The following is a 20,727-nucleotide window of genomic DNA, read 5'->3' on the forward strand; positions in this document are numbered from 1 at the left end:
GGGGGGGGGGAGAGTTGAAGGTCAGTATATCTATAATAGGTGATCCTTATCTTTGGTTATAATACACAATGAACCGAATATAATAACCTCGATGGGCACCTAGCAGGGATCACTTCTAGCTGGTTTATACATTCCAGGTAAACCTACCACTGGGCACATTAAAACAGATGTATCACTTAAATCTGTGCATTCTTATGGATGGCCAGGAGCGGCACATCACTCACTAACCGCAACTGTCGAGATTCTGGGGTGCAAGGGTAATTCTATAGGTCTAGTCTACTTTGGGAGATGACTGTTGGAGTTGGTGGGGTTCGTTTCCTAAGTATCAGAGGTTCTTGCTAGCGTCAACAAGGGTGTGCCACCCCCTGCCTGCTTTGCTTGGAGAGGCTGGTTCTGAGCTCTCCTTCTTCCGGGGGACATGACTTTGAGATTAGTGCCCTAATTCTTCCACATGGATCTCGACAGGAGGCGACCCCTACCACCTAACCTTACCCATCCTGAATATCCTGTCACTCAGGAAGCAGTGCTAACGTTCTTAAAGGGTTAATTGAAATTTATAAGCTTCTTGTCTTAAGAGAACAAAAGAAAACCTGGAAAGGACGAAACCTAGAAAATTTAGTTGTCTGATTTAAATCAATAAACAGGTTTTTATACAGGATTTATTTTTCTTAATATTTTAAAAATTTCTTCTATTTTAACTATACAGCAATGCTGAACATTATTTTATATTGAAAAGAATTCAGCTGTATACACTCTGGGATCAAAAATAATAAATATACGCAGTGAATTTAGTGAAATAGGCAGGCAGTTAATTATTTAAAACATTTGTTCAATACAACTACATTGGATTAACATATGTGCAGCAGTTTGATTTTAACACGTTTAATAAAATGAAATTTAAAATCTTTCATAAATCATTTTTGTAGTATATAATTATAAATTTATATAAACAATCAAATCCTGAATGTGTTAGATGTTTTGTACTGTTTTTCTCAATTAATAATATTAGTAAGGTATTCAACCATAGTGTCTCCAGTTGTACAATATTACTATAACAACATAAACACTATGATTAAAACTCTCGTATGGATGAATATACTAGTGTATTAGTTATAATAGGACCATAATATAATAGTGTTCTAAAAATTTAATCGAAAATAAAATATATATTCTATAAGTATATATTAAAACTTGTTTAACACATTTTAAACATTGAATATTAAATAAGCATTTTTCGGCACTTAACCATCTTCAGTGTAAAATCTAATAACACATAAAACAAATAAATTTACAAAAAGAAAAGTATTTAAAATGTATTTAATTTTTTATTTTGTTTCTTTACTTTTAAGGTTCATATTTAGAATACTTTGAGGAAATTTACTATAATTTTAATATTTATTCATGTCTTAACCTGTATTTAATTTTTCTCCTTTTCTAAAGTTTCTAAAAAATCTTCACAAAATTGTTATTTTCTTACAAAAATGTTGTTTGTATTTAGTGCTAGTATAAGTTCTTTAAGTAATTTTCTAATGTTTCTGCCAGTTTATCCAATAGCCGTCACAGTTAATATAGTATACTCCAGATGTTTTGTGTAGGTATTGAATGTAATAATTTTCTTTCACTTTGATTTCAATGTATTATGTTTTCTTTGGTAAATTATAGAAAATGTATAAATTTTAAAGGTCGTCGAACAGCTTTGTGTAATTAATAATAGTAATGTAATACTAATGAAAGGTACAGGTACCTTTCTAATTTTCTTTGCAGTTAGGATTATGTTATATTATATTAGTTTTATTGATTTTTATTTTTCTTCTTAATCAATCTGTTTAAAATACAGGATTGCTATCTATCTTTAACAACTATATATTTATAATTATAATATTTATTACTTATTCTAATCACTCTATCTTATTAAAATTCTGTTTATCATTTAATGAGACTATGATAACTTTTGTTTTGGAGGATGGTTAAAGGAAGATGATGGTATGCAAAGATGTGTTTATGGCTGATTTTCTTTAAATATAAAATGAGTGATTTCTAGTTAGATTATTTATAGATATATGACGAAAGTTAATATGGAAATTGTATATAGTTTTGCTACAGTAGTTAATTTTATCTTTAAATATATAAGTATCACTCATTATTATATTATTTTTTTACTTGTGCACACATATTTTTTACTAAAGAGAGGATGTTTTACTTTTTGCCTTAAAAAGAGGAGACCATTGACAACCCATCTTATTTTTTTGTAGAAATCTTAGCTGTAATGGAAATAATTTTTAACAATAAAATTGGAATGCTTTAATGTATTTAATTCTATAAAATATATTGGAGCAAGAGTTTACTGGAACTAAAATGTTTTTAATTTGACTTACCAAATTACGTCAATTTCAAATATTTTAATTTATTCAATAAGGATATTATTTTTATTTTAATACTAAAGAATTTACACACATTGTTGGTAGGAGAGTTTACTAAAGGGCTACTTGGAGAACATCAGATTTCTGGGTGTTTTGTAGACCTAATGCTGTAAGAGTTTTGTATTGCTAGAATATTCAAAAGCTTTTGTATTTGATTATTGTGGAATTACAACCCTTGTGTATCTTGGGTTGGATACTTTTTGATAACTTTTAAGCTTTTTAATGTCAATGAACGCTTCAACCTTTTCAAAATATGTTTCACTGTCGCGAACTACTACAGCATATATATTGTCAGTTTTCAATATCATATCAATATCAACATAATTTACTTTAGTTATCTCGAGATAGATTTTACCAACTTAATATCATTGATTAATGTTTTATTTGATTTTTGTGTGTCTACTTCTAAATTATTTTAATGTAATTAGTTGAGATGGTTTCGGATAGGTTTTACGAATTCTTTGTTAGTTTATACCTAATTATAAATCCATTAAATCATTTATGGTTGCTTGTATTTTATGATTAGGATTTATAATTCAGTTATTTTTCTAATAAGGCCATTGAATTCTCAATAAATTGAATAATGTTTTTTATTCTTGAATGTAACTCTTGATTATTATCAAATGTATACTTTGAATTATTTCCTTAATTTGAGTTAACCAATGTATTCGTTTTCTTAAGATAAGCTTGTTAGTTTTTAATATGATAGTATCGATCCATTTCTGTGTCTTAATTTATTGTGTGTTATCTTGATAAAATGTTCATTTCAGTTTTTATTTCTTCGATCGACCCGTTTATTACATTAATGTTATCATGTAAACTGTTATTTGTTCTTTCATCCATATTATTTTCCCTTTTTGTAATACTTTTAGTGCAGCCTTTGAATTGGATTTACTTTTAAATTGAATATCATTGGGAGTAATAATGGTTATGCGTTTCTTATTGAACTCTTCCTTTTAAGGGAGAGTTTTATATTTATCGGCAATGATTATTTCGTTTCTTACATCCATGATATTATTAACTAAAAAATTTAGGGTTATATTTATGTTTATTGCAAAATATAAGCCAAGAAAAATTGAATTATTTCATCAGATCCAATCTAGATTTTGTAGAATAATTTGGTGGAATGAAAAAGATTTATTGAGTACTTGAGAGGTATTGTTTACAAAATGTATTTTAAAAGGTTTATCTACTTATTGAAAAGATTCCATGCTTTAGTAATCATAAAATATCTACCTAATATCCGTGTGTTGTAAGAATGAAACAGCGCGAGACACGGAGTAAACAACGAGCTCTAATATTTCCCCGCGGTACCCGAGATAAACATTCTCCTGTCCGAGCTCAGATCAACAGGATTATCCGGATGAACAAGGCTGGCATTATCTCATATATCCACTTGTTAAAGCAGTTTTCAAACACGATTGTATTGCTATTTGTATGTTTTACAGGCAAATATTAGTTTAGTATATTACTAATCGTTATTATATTGCTTAATTGCCATAGAACCGTCTTCTTATACCAGGTTCGTTTACAATATTTCTATTTACAGCTTAATATTAGTACACAAGTGATAATAAGTTTCTTTTTTTAGTAATCCATGTGAAGACTGTAAAAGATTACATTTATGACGCGTCAGTAAACAGTGGCTCAGGTGACATTTATTTGAACAGATATTATTCTTCTAGAGTCCATTACACTGTCAAATGTCTCTGTAAAAGTTCACAATGCTTATATAACCTAATGTTTTGGATTAAACTTTATATTACATTCCAGTTAGATAGAATGTATAAAGTATTAGGAAAGTATATTCCCTTGTTTAGATATGAAATAATTTGTAAATAACATTATATTTTAGAAATGAAACATTTTACTACACCTCACAGGATAAGATCGTTCCAATATTATTATAAAATAAACACGATTTTAAAGCAAATCACTAGTTATTGTACCTAAAAGTTCGGGTGAAAATTTTGTTTGATATTCACGGTATATGTTTACTCTATATACATTTTAAATCATAAGAAGTTATATACTCTAATTTATATATTTAGATTTTTAGATCTAACAAACATTTGAAAAATTTAGTTAGAATAATCAAAGAAAAAATTTGTTTTTATGTGTTTTTAATTTAAAGGATAAGAAATTTAAGTAATCAGAAAATATTGTTTTTCTTGAAATAAATACGAGAGTAAAAATAGAATCGATTTAATATTGGGGAGGGAATATTATAAATGTCAACTAATTCAACGTAATACGTTTCATTGTAATCGGTATTTCATAACTTTAACTTTAAGAATATTAATTTATTCATACTGGATTATATAATAGTTATCCCTTTTCCACCAAAAGTCTCTATTACTTATAACCTTAAATTATACTTGTTAGTAAAAGATTACTTGTGAAAATAAGTCACTGATGTAGCAAAAAGCTTATAGTGGTTGAACGAATGTAATATATTGAAATGGGAGCAAACCTAGAATTTATCGTTGTTTTATCACTACGCATGTTAAGTTTTAGTTTTTGATATGAGTATAAGTTACGTTTAATAAAGGCAGACTACGTAATATATTGCATGGACAGTGTAAATGTAGATTTTTATAAAGTTATGCTTTCAAGAATTCTGAAAATCATTGAAAGTTCATTCACGAAAGCTTTTGAAATAGACACGGAATTATGACTAACTGACAGAGGTGTTACGGAACTGAATCTAAATGTTTCAGAGAATATTGTAGCTGTGCTGCCTTTTGACCTTCTGACCCTTAATGAAAACGGTTCTCTTTTAACCAATAGGGCTCTATGTACCAAGTTAAAAGTCTCTACGTTTTTTTTCATGAGTGTATGTGAGACAGACAATTTACATATATAAAAATATAGGCGACTAATGTTATTGTATAATTTGAAGTTTTAATTGAAATAAACTAACGGCATTGTAAAATTTAGAATTAATAATGTTTCATATTATTATGGTAAAAGTGAATACGCCTTCAGTAACTATTTTTAATGACAAATATAGCAGGTTATTACTGGTTTGTAAAAGTATACAGCTTTAAAGGTTTTGAAAGAACCGGCCAAATACAAAATAATTGAATCGTAAAATGTGATTCAATGTTTATTGAAATTATATATATATATATATATATATATATATATATATATATATATATATTTATTTATTTATTTATATATATTTATATACATATTGTTTGGTATTGAGAGCGTAAATATAAAGAATACACAAACAGATATATGGCTGGAAATACCAAAGTGTTTAGTTTAAGAGAGAGCAATAAAGGTTAAAATTCAGAGCTTCTGACTCTAAGGACTAAAATGTAACGTATTAAAAGCGCAAATATCAAGAATGACTGAGCAAACCCAGATGCGGCCTGGAGACCTAAATGTAAACGTAATTTACAACAAATTAGGAAACAATTAAGACGAAGAGATTTCCGGTCTCGGACGATCCAAGGGTAGTGTACTTAGAGGGCAACACAATATGAAACCGTTACGTATACAGATTGAAGGAGAGATTATACATCAGATAGAAAGGGTACACTTAATGAAGATAGATGCCTACTCACCGATTTTGATATAGCTTCTTGCCTCACTTCATCCAAGGAGGGGGGCTAACTTCAAACTCGTACTGGGCTTCTAGTGCTGCAGTGGTATCTATGGAAGTACGGCTCCGACGGTAGAAATAAGTGCTCGGGTGTCTAAGGAAAAAGGAACGCTTGTAGATAGCGCAGAGACAAATATATAGGACATGGCGATGAGTCCACCAATGAGGACGCCCTTTGGACAGGACGAAAGCGCCGAGTGTATTGTTGCGCTGGGCTGGTTCCTCTGTTTGCGTTACACGGTTCGTGACTTTTTCCTAATTGTTCAGCACAATAGCTAACCAGGTGGGCTAATAGTTACTCAGCACACAATCCCAGTCTTGGTAGTGTAACTCGCTTAGGAGGGGCACATCGAGTTCTTGACATAGTGTAGGTCACGCGCAAATGATTTTCGCTGTTTGTGCAACGCGAAAACAATATGGCCAGGCAACCACTTTGTGATACGTCAGATAAGTCATTTTATTTAATAGATTATTGTGTAACTGTAGAGCACGAGATATATAGATGTAAGTCATATAGATGTTAAGTAATACTGAAACGTGTTCTACATTTGGGCAAGTTCAGTGGGAAATGGATCAACTCAATCACTCTCAGAGATCCAGAGCAACTTCAAAAACATTTAGTGGTCATTAAGCAGATAGGGAAGAAGCCACAAGGATCATAGATCTAGGCTATGAGGACAAGCACTTTACGCTTAGTAGGAATCTGAAAATATAAGTCCTCGATGTATGTTGGGATAACCAATTTCGGCGTAGTATAAAGAGGTGTGGATCATCTGATTACTGTAATAAGACGAACAACTCACAGACATTTGAGAGAGCTAGAAACCCATTTCCTTAATTCAAAGCCTCTTCGCTTCATAAGCAGGCTAGATTAGTCTTCAAGCTTCATCAACGTTGTAAGCACAAGTTATGATGACATAACTTTTAAGTTTGGGAAACTTTACTGCACAAGGTGAGCTTTATCTTGGGTGAATTACCTCAAAGCTGTAATAAAAATATATACGGAGAGCTCTTCCTATTGTCCTTTTGGGTCCCCAGAATAAAAATAGTTTAAGAAGTCATCATAAAGTGATACTTCGGCAGGTTTATTGCAGAGGAGAGAGGCTGTTTTTGAGTTCAGAAACACTGAAGAGAAGACTCTAGGTCAACCTCATTGGTTGAGAGTAGATACATAGTCTTAGGAAGCAGACTGCACAAGGTTGTCTGTACCTTGGTGGTCAAGGAGAATTCATGACCACCAAGCCTTTTTGGGTGCCGAGAAAATATAGAATACTGTTGCAGAAATAGGCGTGCTCATGAGTGAACAGATGAGGATAGCTGGCAGCAACCTAGTGGTATGATTATGGGCCAGGCATATTGAATATGGGGTCAGCTAGGTTGAAGGACCACACGGCGGACGAATTAATGTGTGACTTTAGTGCAGGGTAATTCAACCAAAGTTTTCTCCAAAATATGGAAAGGGCAATTAGTAGTCAATATACAGCATGAGAGAGATTCTACATGGACTTGTAATAAGCCCTTTGTATGGACTGAATTTTCGGAGAGATTGACAGCAGTCAAGTGAGAGTGCAGACGACGCGTGCCGAACAGCTGAGCGGCCCGCTCGCTGATAAATTGTGACAAGCTGCCACAGTGCGGTTAACTGAGTATTTTCGTTAAAGGTGGTAGTCTTAACGCGAGCAGTGCCCAGAATCACAGTGGTACTATGGCACGCCGCAAGATGTGCAGTGGTAGGCTCAGATGCCTGAGAGGGGGACCTTTGAAGTAAAGTGTGATGCCCTTCTCTGACATGTGGCACAGGCGGCCTTAGAGTTACGTTGTGATAACACGTTTGTACCCAGAAAAGAAACAAAACGTTCTTGGTCCTTCACTAGAACATGATGTTCACGAGAGGTGTGTTTCCAGAATATAGAACAGGCTTACACGCCGTGGTCCGGTTACTAAAGCAAGGCTAGCTTTTGTAAGAGCTCCGCGGGGAGGAAGTGATGAGTATTATTTCATTTCTGCGGGAGAAATGAAACTTGCAGGACGAGTGTAGGCCTAGAATCGAAAACTTTATTTTTATGAGGTATTGGTTAAATATTGGCATTCTCAAAGCAGGAGCATTCAGTGTTCAGTAATTGTATAATTTCCTGAACAGTGCGGGGAGTGTGAACTACATTACCTTGTAGGTGTCAGTCGAGAGTGTTCCAGATGTTTGATCAATCTGTGGTCGAGTATTCCTAGTATATTTACAGAGAGGAGATTTATTATATATATTATATTATATGAGAGATATCGCAGTGCGGTACATTAGGAGCTTCGATATGCTCATATAAATAGTTAATAAAAGCAGGTTTTGGCTTAGCAGCTCCATCTGACAACATAGGGAAGTGTAGTTCGTAATTCAGATGTAGAGTAGTGAGACATATAGAGTTATGTTAGAGATCACTCAATAAGTTGTACAGTTTCAAGAAATTTTAGGCTTTTAGATAAAGCGATTTCACTAAATTGAGTGTATCGACCAAACTCTAGGATGACGGTGTGTTTTGTAAGACAGACAAAAATAATTAAACTTATTTACGTTGGGTAAATTGGAATTCCTGTGGAAATTATAGTCAAATTAATTATAAACGAGAACTATTCTAATAGATATCCGTTAAATTTTTCAACATAATTTAATCTTAGGAAGGTAAATCACGTTCGAAGAAAAGATAACAGGAAACTTATGAACCTGTAAGCATAGAGAGTGGGACTGATCTATGGGCTCTGTAAGACTTCAAAAACACTGAAATTATATTTTTTACTCACCGATTACGATATTCGGATAACACTTTGCTCTGGCATTTTAAAATCACTGTGGCACTAAACCTGACTGAATTGTCCTGACATCCTCTACATTACACATTACATTGATCATTATAGAGCCTTTAAAACGATCTGACAACTAAAAGCCATAATAAATTCTTTTTATTAAGGCAACTATACTATAGGTATACTTATGTTGCAATCTGCATTTTAGGGACATAAATACATGTTATATTCCAGAATAGTCATACAAGGGATGAGTACACGTGTCGTTTAGGTTACATGCAAAAGTTTCGTGATATCCGGCGAACAGATAGACAGGCAGACAATTGTGAATAAAATAAATTCCTAAACGTTCCTGGCAGGAGAGGGAAATTGTTTCAGCCAACCACAGGCTTCAAATACGCACAGTCATACTGACTAGAAATAGCAACATTATAAAATATTCTTGTCTATATAGATGTTAAAAAAAGCTATATAACATTTAACATACACAGATGAAATGTTTCTCAAAATATCTTGCAATATGATATATTTACATATTTGTGCATTAAGTTGTATTTCATATCAGTGTTTAAATATTGAAAGTCAAAGCCCTTATTTTACTCTATGCTAAATAAACTCCATCAAATGATTATTGGACTAGTTTGGCCACATCTTATGTGCTTACATTCAGCCTGTTTACACATTTATATATTATGCTACTTTCTCGTTGCCATCATGGTGAACCACAAGGCCAATGTACAGATAAAACCGTTCGCTAAGGGGCAACCAAATCCCATAGAAAGACATGCACCATTATCGAACTCAGTGTTCCCCTTGTAGAAATTTTCGTGATGCTCAATTTAAACTATTCATATCAGTTCGTGCTTCAGATATCGTGTGGTCACATAAAATTTGACAGACAGACAGATAGAAATTTTTCTGGCTCCTTGAGCCATAGGCTCAAATTTAGCCGCATACATCTGAATTTCTTTTTGACTTTACTCAATAACTTCGGATATTTGTACCTTTTTTATACGTGTATATTATTATATTATAGAAACTTGACAAATTGGAACATTTCAATATCGTTATATATCTTGTAATACCGATCTTTGGAATACTCTTGGACTTCAAAACGTTTAGACTATATACATTCCAGGTCCTTTTGTAGTTGTAGAATCTTTGAGACATCTCGTCATTGATAGTTCAATGAATCCACAATTATTGACCCAATAGCATACCTTGGAGATTAGGGGCTGTAGGAAATATATGGACGTAAAATTTCCACAGGGAGATTCTTTAAGCCTACGGTTTTTATGAATTTTGAAGTTTTATTGGTTAGCATGAACATTGTTTTAAATACCAACCCTGTAATAATACAATGCTAATGTACCTTATTTTTATATTATATTATAGAACATTCTATGATAATCCTCCTTCATGCCCCCCATTCCTAGGAGACTAAGAGGTAATAATTCAACTTTATAAAAGAAAGAATAATTCTATTTTCAAGTAATCACACGGTTAGAACACAGTGAGCGTAGTTTCTGGGTTGAGCATTAATAAAGAGCTAGTTCATACTGTTATAAAAAAACTCTCGTTTTAAGTACATCTTACTACCAGTATTTGTTTTGTACGCCGTATTGTTGTATGCGTATTGTATATGTGATTTTTGTTTTTATTATATTTTACACAAGACTAAAAGTTGCATAGCTTGTAATTTTACCAAAAATACCCGTATTAACCATTGTCGGAGCTAACGACTGAATGGTTGTAATTATGTCTGTTTAGTAGACTACTGAGTAGGTGGTATACATTTTCAAAATCCTGATAGAGATATCTATTCAAATATACGTTTGAATTATTAGCAAATGTGGCTTAACATATGTTTAATACAATGCACAAGAATTTCCACAGTAGTTGAGCTGAACAGTTAGAGAGAAACACATCTTCCCAATAAATTGATAAAATATCAGAAGTGGCATATATTTAAATTATATTTTGTCTTCATTCAATCACATTATTGTCTATGTAGTAATGTTTTATTTAAAGTTTAAAGTACATAGACAACATTTTATCAAGATATTCAAGATTTCAAGCTACATTTGTCTTACTGTTTCAAAGTGTCTTACGATTCTATTTAATTCTTTATAAATTTATTTATTCCACGATATTCTCATTGCCACCAAGGTGTTTATAAGACCAATGAAAAATGTTTGTCTACACTCAGCGAAGTCCCATGCAAAGACATATATAATCATCGAAATCGATGTTGTTTATATAGAAATGATGCTTATATAGAAAAGTTAAGTTTGTTTTCAAAACATAATGCTAACCGACAGAAATGAATTTTCCAGCATTTCGTGGGATAAGTTTGCTCAGGATCAACCAATAAACTGTTCCAGGGTGGAGTTTGAGATCGACCAAATTAATTTCTGTAACTTAGTGTGATACTTAGGCGTTTTATAACTATTGGAAAGAAGTAATATTACTGGAAAATTTTATGCAAATTGTTTAAGTTTTGTACATTACATAAGTTATAAAGGGGATGGTGAAGTAGAATAATACATTTAAACAGAGTTGGTGGAGTATGAGAAATATATTTACAGTGTACAGTGAAGTAAATTAGGTTTGCTCTACAACCCCTGCTGATTGAATTTCACCTTTAGTGACCCTTTCATGTGTGTCGTTTCTCAAATTCTACGTAAAAATAATAATCTCATGTTTGATTGTTTATAAATGTTATAGAAGAGGATTATATCTTAACATTGTTTAGTAAACTATTTATTGCTCCATTAGCACTCAATACGAATATTGATAAATATAGTGTGAACGGAAATAGTAACCCAGTGTTCAAAGCAGAATTACGCGTTAATAAACCAGCTTGATTTTATATAATGTTAACGTACTTATTCAACATATATGACAATATGTAAACATTTGTACCTCATAAGTGTTTATAACAGTGTTATTGTAAAAGTAATTTAAATTCTCAAATAAACGTAGAATTACTTGTTTAAAATATACAATACGTCACTAGGAAATTTGCAGGTACGAAGAATTCTACACAACAAATAGAGCTACAAATTTACTAAAGGTAAATTTACCAATATATATGACTTAATTAATTTAACTAATCCTCACCCACAGTAGGATATTGTAAATATATCTACCAAAGATTTTTTAAATAAGTAATGAAACGTTTATAGAAGGTAAGTGCATATTCTGACTAATTTTAAATTACTATCTTCTTTATAGATAATAATAACTCTGTTGCACTCTTATGGAAACCTATCGTTCAGTTTATTAAATGTTGACCACATTAGTTAAAAATATTTCAAAATTAAATAAAAGGGTTTTGTTGGAACATTTTTAGGAAGCTTTGATTATTGTCTTTGCCTATACACACTGGAGAGAGGAGTTTTGTAGTCTATGGAAAATTGAAATTAGATTAAGGGAAGATGTATATATAACTCTATGGGGAGGGATAATATTTGATCAGCATAGCTTAGCAGCCTCTTGAACTTATACGTTAGAGGTTAATTTATTTCAAATTTATCAATAAACAAAATACTTAAAAGAAATCTAAGGTGGGATAAAATGTTTATTAATATTCATGGAGTTATAATCTTGACGAGTGCATCCCCAGCTACTAGGAAAATGAGTTATAGCTACAAACAGGGTATGATGGGAAGGCATATGTGTACAGGAGTGAGATTAAAGGAATCTTTGTTAAAAGGAATTTTCATGTTTTTAATACTTATAAAGGACGATTTATAGGCACTAACATTTACTTTATTAGCAATGAACACGGTTATTTAATATAATTTTATATGTTCCATTTTAAAATTTTCACATACCCCAGCAAAGAAAATAGAGATCGTTTCCGAGTGCTGACAAATAGTTCAAAGACGGTTTCACGGTGAAATATTCAACATAATAAAACTCATTCCTGTCTACGTGAAATTTCAGTTTGAAGCAAAATTTCAAGTCTAAAAGTATAATTGTTCTCGAGATATCATGCCACATGGTACATTAAAATATATATTTAAACACAATAAAAATTATAGTAATAGCTTTTAAACACACACACACACACACACACACACACACACACACAGAAACAAACAAACGACAATTAGTTGAAATAATAAAGGATTATATGAAGTCTTTTCTTTTATTGTTTAAAGAAGCCTTTGCACATTTATTTGGTTTTTAAACACACACACACACACACACACACACACACACACACACACACACACACACACACACACACACACACACACACACATGTTTAAAAACTGTAATTTTAATAATTAAGATACATTAGAATCTGTCATAAATATATAAATGATTCTTTGTTCTTTAATTTACTTTTTTCAGGTGCATTTCAACAGTCTATGTGGTTATGGAGCAATATTTTGCGTATATAGTGTTTTTGGAATCTAATGACTGTGGACATTTGCAATGCAAATTAAAATATCCATCGGAAAACACTGCAAGTCTAGCAGATGGCTTCTTGCCAAACTTCCTGTTACCGGAAGTGGAATCAACCGAAATCCCATTGTCACTACGTCCTGTTTACTCCTCAAATTATTTATGAGGTTTAGTAAAAGGAGATCTACAATGGTAATTTTTTAAGTTACTGCATTTTTTATTGTTTTTTTTTGCATATGTTTCACTTGAGTTTTACACAAATTAAAGCGATATTGGTTATTACATATGAATTAATACATATTTTATAGAAAAAGATTATAAATAAGTCAGAAATAAAAATTACCAAACTTAGTTTAACAATGAAATATTAGTTTATATATGAAATATTACAATTGCACGCCGTTATGCACGCAATTTCATTGGTTTTGCACCTGTATAATATTTCGACGCGATTGTTAAGCTTGGCTCGATCAAGAAGTTATGTGAAATGTGTATATTTAAGACCATTGTAATTTCTCCTTCTACAGTAGATTTTACGGTCAAAAATATATTATGTGGAGAGAGAAGCGAACATCTGTCAAAAGACATCTTAGTTGGGTTTTATAACTGTATTTTAATTTATAGCAAAAGTAAGATAGTAACTTTTGGCTTTCATGTATAACACCTAATAAATTTACAGTTTGAAATACATTTATTTTACGTGTCTGTTTTTTACTAGCTGAAACATATTTTATACATTTACATCTGGAATTAGTACATTAGTACAAAAGCAAAGTAAAGCGAACTTTCATCTACGCAAGTTCTTGCCGACTGTTTCAAAGGGAGTCTTCGTACTAAAACTCTGATTATCTTATATTTTACGACACATTATAAGGTATATGAGTACTTACCTAATCAGTAAAACATGTCGTGAAAAGTATTTGTTTCTCCTTACGTAATCTACACACTATAACAGTGAACAAATTAAAAATAGTAGTTAAATAATTAAACATAGGGTTGTGCTGCCACCAAAAAATGTTTACACAGAACAGTTGATAATATTTTACAGACGCTTTATTATTTCATTAATATTTCAATACTCGAATAGTACTTTATTCATTCCAGGTACCGTAAGAATGTCCATGTAAAATTTCAGTACAATCGCGTCAATAGTTTACGCTGAAACCTAAACAGATAAACAAACGAAATTACACAATTGTAATAGTATTGGGATATAGGAAATAATAAAACACAGTTATAACTAAACCAGCATAATCATAAAGTAGACTAGACAGTTGTATGAGAGTCGATGGGTACTAACCATTGTAATATGAGTACCGTGTTATTTGCTGATTGTAATAAACCTTGTATATCTAAAACTATTGTAGTACTTAAAAAAAAAAAACATTAATCGTTTACTTATTAATTGCAATGATTGTAAGCTTAACGTGTTAATACACTTGAAACTATGACAATTTTAAGTAAGAAACCATTCACCTTGTTCATACACAACATTATGCAAACACATGAAGTGAAGTACCTCTCAGACATAAATCGTAAGCCAACACGTAATATGCAAAGTACTAAAACAACAATAAAGTCTGGCTTGGCGCCTCGTTCAATCCATAATATCTGTACAGGACGCCGTATATGTTTACATTCCATTTGAAACTAACTTCAGTACGTTGGTAAAAGTATATTTTATAACAGTTACTAATCCATTGTAAAACACTCATATTATTCCTAATATATATACAATACATTATTATTAAGCTATAAAATCATTTTCTCGTCGTCTCAATAAATGTATACACATATTAAAATCGAGTAGTAACAAATTAAAACATTTCAGTATACGGCAATTTGTGTTGTAAATAATATACAACAATAATATAGATTTCAAATAATTTTGATACAGAATTACGTATAAATATATTCATATACAATTTTTTACTTGATTTGATGTCTACACACTCACTCACAGCTGGTTCATGAGGTGGCGAGCTGTATGTCCTCGAGACTAGAACACACACACACACACACACACACACACACACACACACACACACACACACACACACACACACACACACACACACACACACACACACACAATAATATCATCAGAAAATACATTTTAACTTTTATGTTACAAATTATAGTTTATATATATATATATATATATATATATATATATATATATATATATATATATATATATGTTTCCTTGTCCTTTAAAGTTTTGATTTCTCAATTTATTTATTTATTGCAGAATAAACCATGACAATCAATCCAGTTAATCAGATACTAGCAGTAACCTGCAATTTCCCACTCAATTTTAAAAACTTACTTTTATCATAATCGTCTATTTAACCCCTTGGAATTTACTTTCAGTCTAAGATATTTGCAGTGGTATACGTTAAGTTTGTCTGGTCTAGATGAAAATATTATGTACGTACGGCTGAAAGCCTTACGACTACTTTCTTATCAGTGACAGGCCAACAAGCTTTATTCATAACTTTTAAATTCACTAATAAAATATAAACATATTTTTCTCTTGTGAGGGTGGCCATATGGTATTTAAATAATAGAAAAGGAATAAATATATGAAAACTAATATACTTTTTACAATTTGCGCGAAATAAAGATCCTATCAATTTAAAATCCAATGAATCTATGAGATAAGGTCAGTATCTCTTATCCGGATAATCCCAGGGATTCGGCCCTGTGCTCGGACTGTGTTTACCTCGGCTGTTGCTCGAGAAACATTACAGTTCGTGTTTACTTCTTGTCAGTCACTGATCCTTTCTTGTAAGACATGACACATTTCTGTTGATAGTAGTTTGCTGTAAAGTTCTTGAAGCTTTTGGTACAATATAGTATATTTCTTAAATTTTTGAATACCAATTCTTAGTAAAGAAGATAAAGTAATTTCTAATGTATATTTAACGTGTGGGAATTCAAAACTGTCGTACACGCACTAGACATATTAGGATATCAGAAATTATTTCTGCCAAATTTGTTACAGAACTGATGGGAGTGGACTTCTTATTCTATTAAGTTTAAATATGTGGTTCTCATTAAAAACCTAAACGTAGCAGGAAAAGGCAATAATTATGGCCAGGCGTTTCTAGACAACATTAATTTTTATCTTGTAAATAGGCTGTAAATTCTACGCAAGTTTCTCACTCAAACAATACTGACATTTGAAAATATAATTTAAATTATTACTTTAAAACATTGAATTTTATATGAATCGTCTATATATATGAAAAATGTGCATTATAACCCAAAAAGTATTTTAACAGTCCTCAGTTGATTTTAATAGATTCAGACTAAACGTGGTACAAACACAGTAATTATTTATAACTTGTTCGTGTTTATTAGCTAGTCTTAATCTATAAAAACCTTCAATAAGGTCAACTGGTCAGTTATAAGTGAATATGTTGCTAAATGCATCTATATTAGGTCCAGGTTTACAAAATAAGGTATACGATTATAACAACCTTTGTCCTATGAGGTTTCAAGAATATAGCTCTTCTAAATGTTTGATAGTGTTATGATTATTTTGAATTAGCAATATTGTAAGTTATTACCAGAGTTGTGCAGATTGAACATCCATCAATAACTAATAAGCATCTTCATTTGTACGTATGCAGATAATAGCCGCATAAAAAACAACTTAGCCACAAAGAATATGTTACTATAAAATAAAAAAAATGAAGTTTAGTAAATTAAATGTCTCAATTTGAACTATAAAATTATATACGCCATTCCAGTAGTACATATATCAGCGTTTTAATATCCTCGTTTGGTTTTTGTTGTACTTTGATACATGATTTGAAATTTAGTGTTCAAACATAATAGTAAGGAGGCTGAATAAATTGAAAACCTTGAAAACTAAGCTATAAAATTATGTGTACTATATAGCTATCGTAAATATGAACACATAGAAAAACTGCACAAAAGCGTCTTTGTTTGCTGAATTTCGTTATAACCAAGACAGCCATAAAACCCACAATAAAGCGTATGTTTACATTCTTCACTCCGTTTATAAACCTTGAAATCCTATTCCCCCTTTTAAGATAGACGTATTAAAATATCAACATTTGCAGTTTACATATAATATAATAATACCATTTTTCCAAACACATGCGCGTTACACTACAAACACACACACACACACACACACACACACACACACACACACACACACACACACACACACACAAGGAGTTAAGTGTATAATATCATAAAACTTCAGATGCTACACGTAAGAGGAAGGTGACCTGAAGGTAAACTCAACATTCGTATTCAATCAGCTCTTCCTGCCATACCTGCGTTATTTGTAGAATATTTTTATATTATTCCGTTTTGCTTTCTTACAATGCCCTGTTCCATTAAAAACGTCCCTATCTCTTACTGCACGTACTTATAGAAATGGGAGTTTGTTTTCGACTTTTTCCAATGATTATGCGTATCAACTGAGAAATTCTGTTTATGTAGGACAAAATTTCTTTAGGATTAGTGTCTCCACGGGGAAAGACGACGAAAGTGTTATTAACTTTACCAGATCTTCGAAGTTAAAGCCCTTTTGCAGAGTTAATGCTCTTTTCTCAAATTATTATTTAAAGACACTGGGAAATTGACCGATTTGAGGATATCCCTTCTCCATTCCCTCAATTTGGAACAAAAAAGTTTACCACACTAGATAAAAATCATTTAATTTAGTTTATAGCTCCAAGCTTATAGCTCAATTTAGTTATATAATTATTTGTATGGGAAGATCTGTTTTCTAGTTTAAATTTTAATCCTCTATTAGCGAAATTCATTGGTTTTGAGTATATCTGAAACAGGTGCATTAGTGATCCTCCTGTCAACGTCAAACATAAACCATTCTATCAGCACATAAACCAGGTATAGTGGGAAAATTTATAGCTCAATTTAGTTATATAATTATTTGTATGGGAAGATCTGTTTTCTAGTTTAAATTTTAATCCTCTATTAGCAAAATTCATTGGTTTTGAGTATATCAGAAACAGGTACATTAGTGATCCTACTGTCAACGTCAAAGGTAAACCATTCTATCAGCACATAAACCAGGTATAGTGGGAAAATTTATAGCTCAATTTAGTTATATAATTATTTGTATGGGAAGATCTGTTTTCTAGTTTAAATTTTAATCCTCTATTAGCGAAATTCATTGGTTTTGAGTATATCTGAAACAGGTGCATTAGTGATCCTACTGTCAACGTCAAACATAAACCATTCTATCAGCACATAAACCAGGTATAGTGGGAAAATTTATAGCTCAATTTAGTTATATAATTATTTGTATGGGAAGATCTGTTTTCTAGTTTAAATTTTAATCCTCTATTAGCAAAATTCATTGGTTTTGAGTATATCAGAAACAGGTACATTAGTGATCCTACTGTCAACGTCAAAGATAAACCATTCTATCAGCACATAAAGCAGGTATAGTGGGAAGGGCTGATTCGAGACAATTGTTGAGTCCAGCTCCAGATCACTCTCACCTTGGGTACAGCATCTCAAATCTGATACCACTGCAGACTTGACTCCTGAAATCTGGATACATGTTCGTCTGAAGGGATGAAAAAATAGTCACTAATAAAAATTGTAAAAGCTCAACACAAACACCCTTTATTGATTCGATATCAAAAACACATAAGACTACAAACAAGTAGTGCAATTCAGGTGTAGAGATCGCCGAATACTCCAGATTTAAGCAGTAATGTTTTCACCAATTAATCCGATCTTAGGTGCATGATTATAAACCTTTTGGCATAAAAAAATCAATTTCCTACAACTTGTGTCAGGATATCGTAGAGTAATTTAGGTACCTCGTTACACGGTGAGTTCCGACAACTCTTTAGGGATCAAAGACGGATGCCCGGGTTTTGAATTTCGATCCATGAACGTGTGGAACCACACAAATTTAACCTAAACATGAGAAAAAAGTGAACACGCAAGGAAACGCTACTGCTGTACTAGACACAGCAACATAGTAAGATAAAAGACTCAAAAATATTTTAACCAAATTAACTCATAATAATTACAAACTTTCATGCGTTCCTACATTCTGACTTGTAACTTTAAATCAGAGATTTAAAATGTCAGAAAGCAGTTTCGTAGATTAACATTTATTTAGATTTTATTAGTTTTTAGTAGATGTGATAGTAAATAGCTCAGAAATTGTGACTTGAATTATTTAAATCAGATAAAGTATTTGTTGTTTTGTTTTTACTTGGTGTATATTTTAAATATAGAGTGCATGGAGTACTTTTAGTAGTTTTGATTACTGATTTATGCATGTAATAACCCTCCGGTATGATTTGTTTATTTTAACCAAGGTTTTAATTAGGTGTTAAGTTACTTATCCACCCAAGGATGTGATATAATTGCTTATATCCAATCTTATTGTCGCTGATTCTTTGTATCTCTGAAATAAGGCAATAATTATGTTTCCTTCATTACAGGTAAGTTAATCTTTTAAGCTGACAGGGTTTATTTTTGGACTGGTTATATTACCTAAAGATAGGAATTAACATGTATAAATAAAAATATTGTTCATGACAGTTTACGTTCTTGAATCAATGTTTTGTGTTTAAAGTATTAGATAATGTTGTTAACGTTTTTTTGAATCATAACCAACAAGAGTATATAAAAAGAAAATATTATGTGTGTGTGTGTGTGTGTGTGTGTGTGTGTGTGTGTGTGTGTGTGTGTGTGTGTGTGTGTGTCTGTGTCTGTGTGTAAATGTCTTTACACACATGTCCTACAAATAATCCTACAGAAATGCAACATCGTTGACCTTGAATACAGAAAGGTTTTGTGTTGACACTTCCAGGCTGTAAACAAGTTTTATTGGCCATGTGGAGCAGACTTAATGTAATAAAACTGCAATAAAAACTGTTTTAGCATCTTCTGGAGTCGATTTGACCATAAGTTGATATTCTCTTCTGTTTAAAATCTTTGAGTGCTTATATAATTAGCACAACATACACTTCGTACAAGATCATCTTATGTTCACTTACATCCGTACTATCCAATCAATTTTCAGTATTGGCATACCTGGAACCACAAGTTTTTAGATACCTGTTAGATAAAGGGATGACTTTATCAACAGGTTAAGTTTACTGCAGACTAGGATTGGCTGATTAAGCAAGGATCCATTAGTATAGAAAACGTTAGCAAGCCTAAATAAGAATGAGACGAGCGAGGATTGGAATTACGTGTCGTAATGAAACTGTAATAGAAGCTCTTTTGATGCCTTTATTGATATATGATATTTCCATCGAATATCATATTATTTATTTCACAGTCGATTTTATAAGATATAATATTTTATATCTTAATTTTAGCGGTTATAATGTATAATTAAAAGTTATACAATTTTATCTGATATTGCATTGTATTTCAATGTATAATGTACTTGCTTTATTATTCAGTATTTAGATTTTAACTTGCTTAAGTTTAGTA

Source organism: Homalodisca vitripennis, chromosome 2, assembly GCF_021130785.1.
Source record: "Homalodisca vitripennis isolate AUS2020 chromosome 2, UT_GWSS_2.1, whole genome shotgun sequence".
Classification (NCBI taxonomy): Eukaryota; Metazoa; Arthropoda; class Insecta; order Hemiptera; family Cicadellidae; genus Homalodisca; species Homalodisca vitripennis.